Source organism: Acyrthosiphon pisum, chromosome A1, assembly GCF_005508785.2.
Source record: "Acyrthosiphon pisum isolate AL4f chromosome A1, pea_aphid_22Mar2018_4r6ur, whole genome shotgun sequence".
NCBI lineage: Eukaryota > Metazoa > Arthropoda > Insecta > Hemiptera > Aphididae > Acyrthosiphon > Acyrthosiphon pisum.
In genome coordinates this window covers 108,071,601-108,077,470 of record NC_042494.1, presented here as the reverse complement: position 1 = coordinate 108,077,470, position 5,870 = coordinate 108,071,601, and positions in this window count along the sequence as shown.

Below are 5,870 nucleotides of genomic sequence, written 5' to 3'. Positions count from 1 at the left end.
ATATGACTTTTTGCTATTGTTGAACCACCGATTCAAAAATATCAATCCGCTGAGATCTACTGTCAGTAAATTACCTGTACGATTCAATTGTTTTTGAATGTCTTTAAAAAATCTCGTATTTGTGTGTATTTTTGAATTAAATATACATAATATTCGATCTCTAGATAAACAAATTTTGGTACATTATTGAAACTTTCATATTTAAAATAGATAAATAGATACACTGTTTAAATCGTTATCTAGATATAAGTCTCACCGCTGACTATTCAGTCGTGTTCCTTGAATCACCTTAATTATTTCTGTGGGACATTAATATAGGTGCTTAAACGTTGGTTTTCTTTTAGATACTTCTAGATACTGGTAGATTATAAGCGATTTAAAGAGCCATGTATACTGTATAATGTAGGAAAAAAGCTCTGTATTCCGGTATCTGTAATTGTATATAATATGTAGTATAAGTAAATAGGTATCTAGTAGGCACCTATTTACTTTGGTAATAGTATTAATTTTCTGGATAATTTTTTACCCAGCCACCCGGTCACCACCCACCACCCATTTTAGGGGGTTCAAATGAACCACCTTAAGTGCGTATTCGGCGCCACTGCTTATAACTTACAAATTATCTAACCAATCTGCTAGCGAATTCCTCTATTCCCACCTGTACAATATTTCTGATCGATTGATACCTCAAACTACTTTATATGTTCAGCCGTTTGCAGAGCTTGGCAAAGAATTGATATAAATTAGGACGATTTTTCAATGTTAAAACTCGGTGTCCTGTTATTATACGTTAGTGGCTACTCCGCTATTTTTTTTACTTAGCTTCGCGCCACTACCGTCGCGCTGGATAATATAATTTAAATATCTTATATTATAGTGTTGATCATTGCTGCTTAGAATTATATATGTATAAATAAATATATTGTTAATATATTATGTACCTTTTTTATTTTTAATTTAATAAGTTTCTTTACAAGTTACAAATACATAATGTACCTAAATGTATACAGAGATAAAGAATGCATCTACTCCTGTAAGCCTTGGATTGTGGTGGACTAGAGCCTACATCAATACATTATAGTATATATTAATTGTGCAATACATGTTGACTGTTATTACTTGTTTTTCGACTTGTCAATTCTTAATTATCAGTCATCGGGGAAATAAAATTTTTCTGTGCCAACCTAAATATTTCTATTTTTTTTAAGTTGTGGAGTCGTGGACTGTTAATAAAAGATAATTTTATTTAAGTCGTCCCTTTTCAAATTATTATTATTTTGTAGTATCAAGTATAAATTTATCTAAAAACTAAAGAGTTAACAGACATTTTAATATGTTTTTTGTAAATTGATACACTGCTTATTATGTGGCTATATACTGTGGTCTGTCTCTTATTGTTAATAAAATATAAATACATCTAATGTGGCATACCTACACGTTTGAACACGCTACTTTAACAATAAAATATATTACTGAACTTATTTTATAGCTGTGTTAGACCAGAAACCGTGAAAACCTTAAAAGCGTTAATCTTTATCAATGATTTTAATATTGAACCCGTCACTAATAATTCCCGTTATACATCAACCGCAAACATTTTACACGGTTTTTTTACACAAACCCAGAAAGCGCAAAAATTGTTCACCGATTGATCAAACTCGAAATATTTTAACCCGATTTGACACCCTGGAGGTACCTACACTCAAATGCCAGGACTGGGCATTATATAAAGTTAAAAAGTTAAGTTACATAACGAGTTACTTTGTTGAGAAGTGAGTGGCTTCTACCTTTACGGCTTTACTGCAGTTACATTTTTATCCATTATAAGGCGCAGTAACTTATGAGATCATTAATTTTATTGTCATGTTAGTACATTTTTTTCCTTGTATAAGCCCCTTCGATTTAACATAGGTATAATTAGTTTTGTAAATTTAATAATTTAATAAGAGCTGGGTGAGTTGTAGAAAACGGTTTTGTTCTTTTCGCTAAAATAATCACGAATAATATTCAAGATCATTAGAAATTAGCATTATTAGATAATGATAGGTACAAGTATATATCCGATTGTCCGAATGAAACGTGTCGAGAAACCAAAAATATTAAGTCCCTATACCTAAGTAACACCGTACTGCGGCAATGCTTTTTTAAAACGTAAGAAATCGTATACAAACGATAAACAATTAATAAGCCAATAAATAATCTAATACGATTTACATTTTGAAAGATTTTAAGAAATGATTGAATGATTGATATTACCATTGTGTAGGTACTTTTACAATCGCTGCACATGAATTGCGTCCCGAAATCCCTTTTCCACATGAATTGCGTCCCAAAGATGTTTAACGACTACACGAATTGCGTCCCAACCATATCTAACAACTACCTGAATTGCGTCCCAACGTAAAAATATTATTTTCCTTCTCATTTCATACAGACTTAGGACTGTCGATAGCAAATTACGACTATCGGTAGGTTAAAAATATTGTTTTTTTTTTTATCATTGTTATGCAATTAGATGTAAATAAAATAAAATGTGTAGGCTAATAATATAATAATAATAATATAATAGTTAAAAAATATATATATATATTATATATATAAAAAAAGTTATAATTATCAAATTAAAAATTGGTAAAAACTTGAATGATACTTTCTTAATATAATCAAGACAGGTTAATTGGCCACTTTCATATTTTGCCATATTTTGTCTTAGTGAATTTTCTTTTTCACATACCATCATTCGTCTGTTTTTAATTACATGATACCGAAATTTGTATCCATCAATATTAAATAATGTTTTATTTTTTTCGCTTAAAATCACCGAAGTAATTTTATAGTGTTTTTAGAGTTTAAGTTATATATATTATATAACTTATATATAGTTATACCTATATAGTTATATATATTATTTAACAGAGAATGAAGGTTACACAAACGTTTACACCAACTACCAACAACACCATCGAAATCGAACTAAAATTATTATAGGCTTTACAGTACGTTTATCGTTCATGCAATCGTTCATACAAAACCGGACGCAATTCATGCAGTAGATTAGATAACGCCGGACGCAATTCGTGTACCCGCTTATCAATTTTTTTTATTTCGGGACGCAATTCGTGTGTAGCCTTTACAATGATATATTACGAAGAGTTAATTGATTCGTTGTAATCATAAACTTTACTATAGGTACTTACCTACCTGTATAAACGTCCAATAATATTATTCCATGTAAGAAGTATGCCACACCACATAATATATATTTTACAAATAAAATAATGTTCTGTATTAAATTTGTAAAATATTAGATGATAATCAGATAATGCAGATAATTTTATTTATTATGTATAATAATTGATGTGTAATGCCAGTAATGGTCTTGAGACTAGAGTCATGTATGGACCATGATAGCAAATCACAGAATTAAGAGCATATATGATTTGCTATCGACCTTAATTATTGCCACGGGTAATGAATTAATCACCAGATATTGTTTATTTTATTATTAAAATTATTCCAAATTTTTAGCATAATAACATAATACCGTCGCGCTGGATCACGAATTCAAAAAGAATCACAGTCGTCAGCAATACACGAAATTGTTGCCCGCGGCGACCGGCATCCAAGAGACCGCGCCGTCGCGATGTGAGTAGTGGGGATGGATATTTTCGTTCTGTATGCAAAATCGGTCTTAAAAGTACTTGAACATTTTTGCTTATAACTTATAAACCATTCAGCCGTTTGCCCTGTAGAGCTGGACAATGGATTGACATAAATGAATACGGTTTTTAAATGGTACAACTCATTTTCCTGTTATTATACGTTAGGCCGGGGCTACTCTGCTATTTTTTTTTTACTTAGCTTCGCGCCACTACCGTCGCGCTGGATAATTGAGTTAACTAACATTAGATAGTGAAATAAACAAAAGGAAAATAGGCCATAATAATATTTATAACGGATTTATTTAAAGAAAAACTAAAATACCTATGTTTTAAAGTTTCAGGCTCGTATTTTATCGGCCAAACTTTCCAGTGCTGAAGTATTGGCACGACGGATTAAGAGTTAAAGACGCCCGGGGCAAAATAAATTTAACGTCTCTTTGCCTTAAGAATTCAATAGTAAACATTTTATAGGTACGTCATATTATGAGAAGTTTGGTTCTATATTTTTGAAATCTTAATACCTTGTTAGTATTATCATTTAAAAATAATGTAGTTTCGTGGTTTATTGTTTTCAAATAACAAGCAGTCCAAAATTATGGTTTCCAACTCAAAGAGAAAATCAAAGTATATATTTCAAATTATGTCAGCTCCAGACTATATCAATTCCTAATGTTTCGTTTCAAAGTTATTATCAATCTTTAACCCAGGCTAATCGTTTCCGAATAATTTTGGTTCAAATAATTTGAATCAAATTAATTGAGAATCAAAGATTGAAGATTCTAAAGCTACATTCTCACGATTAGTGTACTTGACCGATATTTGGTAGTTGGTATGGTGGTTATGTACTTTCCATGCCACCGGAACAATATACTTCAATACTTGTAAAATTATTGCGGGTAACTGGTGCGTCCTTCCCGATGAGTGTCAGTATATTAGGTATGTGACACAAGTCAAAAGAACGGCTAACATATAAGTACCTACTCAAATAAACTTGACAAATATACCAGTGGTCGGAGCACTGTTTAGCTTTTACACGAATTTGAAATTACTTGCCCATTTGATTATTGGTATACAGATGTTACTTGATAGGCACACCCGTTTTACAGTGCCGGGTTAAGTGGATGTGCAAAGATGGCAGCTGCCCCGGGTGGCTAATTTTTAGGGGTGACAAACATTGAAATCAAAAATAAAAGTTTTGGAGCTTTTAATGTATTATAATTTTTGTTTGTGCATAATATATAATAATATTAATATTAATATTATATTATATAATAGAAAATAATGGAAGATGGTTGAAAACCAATCCACGGATTGAAACCATAGTGAGGGAGAGGGATTATATCATTATTAAATCGAAGAGTTTGTTATTGAGTGTATATATTCTCGTAAAGATCATACTAGGCCATACTATAGGTATTAGACTATTATGCCGTTCCGCGACAGACGCATTTATATTTTCGCGTATAAAATTGTTTACACAAGCTGATACGTAATGGCATTGATTAAATATTTAATCAATGGTAATGGTATATTATGTTGCATTCCCAGCACTATATATAGTGGTGTATCACTATCAAAATCATAACTACCTACCTATCAGAATCAGATTATTAAATTTTATATTAAGAGGACGCTACACAGATATTTGTTATTTCCGTCTTACAAGTGCGTATAATACATGGCGAATTTACGATCAGCAGATCACGATTAACTCAGTTAGTTTAAAAATTAGATTGAATCGATCTATTATGAAACTTGATGGTAAGAACATTATCTGTGCTTGTATGAGGGTTCTTACGATAAATCAATTTTTAAGTGAGTATGAGCATTTTTATGTTACGCTATATTATATACGCATAACTTGCTTAAAAATTGAATTATCGTCAAAAACCCACATACAAACACAGATTATGTTCTTAACACTACGTTTAATTCGATTAACTCTAATTTTTTTAACTAACGGAGCTAAACGTGATCTGCTGCGAGGCGCGAGCGTACATTTGCAAACGGGGTTAGGCATAAAACGCCTAAATTCGAAATTACTTCAAGGCAAAATGTTGTACCCAGTGTTCGAATTGGGAGGGTGCACAGGGGAGCTCCCTTACTAGTTTTATATTTTTTTTGCATACCCCTACTATTTTTTTTTACTTGGGTGAGGGAATGGTACAATCTAATGTCAGGAATAATTTTTATTGAAATGTGGAGTGT